Source organism: Limulus polyphemus, unplaced genomic scaffold (genome assembly GCF_000517525.1).
Source record: "Limulus polyphemus unplaced genomic scaffold, Limulus_polyphemus-2.1.2 Scaffold2626, whole genome shotgun sequence".
In the NCBI taxonomy this organism is placed as follows: domain Eukaryota; kingdom Metazoa; phylum Arthropoda; class Merostomata; order Xiphosura; family Limulidae; genus Limulus; species Limulus polyphemus.
The window spans coordinates 59,374-60,854 of NW_013668236.1; positions in this window are offsets into that span (position 1 = coordinate 59,374).

Here is a 1,481-nt window from a genome sequence, read left to right on the forward strand (position 1 = left end):
ATAGCCACTTAAATTAAAACAATAAACAATGAACAATAACTTAATTATATGTACAGAATTACAAACACAAAATTACAATTCAACAAAGTTTCTTAATTTTACGGGACGTATCTTCTTCCGTACTGGTCTCTGTCTCGTTGGCTTCTGCTTCATATGGGGTTCATCTGCTTCATCAGGAAATGTCCTATCGTCGGTAATAGTCATATCAGTGGTAGTAACTTCATCAAGAGCTTCACCGTTTCTCTTCTGAAAACCGAGTAGCGTTTCTTCTTAGATGGTGGCTTTTTCAGGTGATACGTCTGCAGCAGCATCATTTGTTCTGTTGTTCACTTTGTCCCAATTTAAATGTCCTGGAACGTGATAACGCCAAAGCCTGTTGGCATGCACCACCTTTGGCTTACCTCACCGACAACATTTTATCTGGAAAGTCACGTCTGAGAGACGATCCACTATGTCATATGGGCCTTCCAATGGAAAAGACAACTTAGGAGACTTCCCTTTGGTCTTCCTGGGATTATACAACCACACCTTGTCTCCTGGTACAAAACTGACTTCAGTAGATCTCTTATCACAACACACTTGATGGGGAATATCATCCATCCTTTCTGATAACACTTTCACAAACTCTGACACATTCTCAGGCAACTCTTCATAAGGAGGGCGTCCTTTATGCTTGGTTCTCCTTTTAGCACTACATGTACTGCATGTTCTGCACCATTCTTCCACATCTCGCCTCATACCTATCCAGTAAAATCTTTGTCGTAGGTGACTCAATGTTTTCTTAATTCCGAGATGTCCTCCTGTTAAATTATCATGGGATTGACGCAGCACAGCTTCCCGTAACTTCCTCGGTATAACCGTTTGCCAAGTCGTCACTTTCCCATCTGTAGTTTCCCATCTCCGTACAAGAATACCACCTGCAAGCTTTAACTGGTCCCTTTGCACCCAGTAGTGCTTTGTCACGGGGCTTAGACTAGACACCTTCTCCCAAGCAGGGCCGCAAAACACTTGCTTTTAGAAAATCAATCATTGGCTTCAAATCTAGGTCTATCTCCTGTTCTGCCCTGATACCTATATTTGGTTCCACTTCACCATCATCAACTCTTTCAGTCGGCTTGACTTCAGCCCGATGGCACCTAATTATTTCAACCTCTCTTTTAACAGTTACCGGAACTTGGCCTTTGTTGTTCCCGAATGTCATTTTATCAAAATCAATTACAAACTTCCTTGGTAATAGACAGTCCAATCCTAAGAGGCATGGGTCTTCAATGTCAGCCAAGTATACTTTCTGTCTGTCCTTTATGCCCATGAGCTAAATAGTTACCCACACTGGTCCCCACAACCTTGTAGAATGTCCTGTCACACCATAAAGCTTCTGTATGGCTTTTGGTACTCCTTCATGATCTAACACCTTGATGCTCACAAGGGTTTGCTGAGACGCAGAGTCTAAGACAAAGTTGCACCTTTGGCCATCCAGCTTT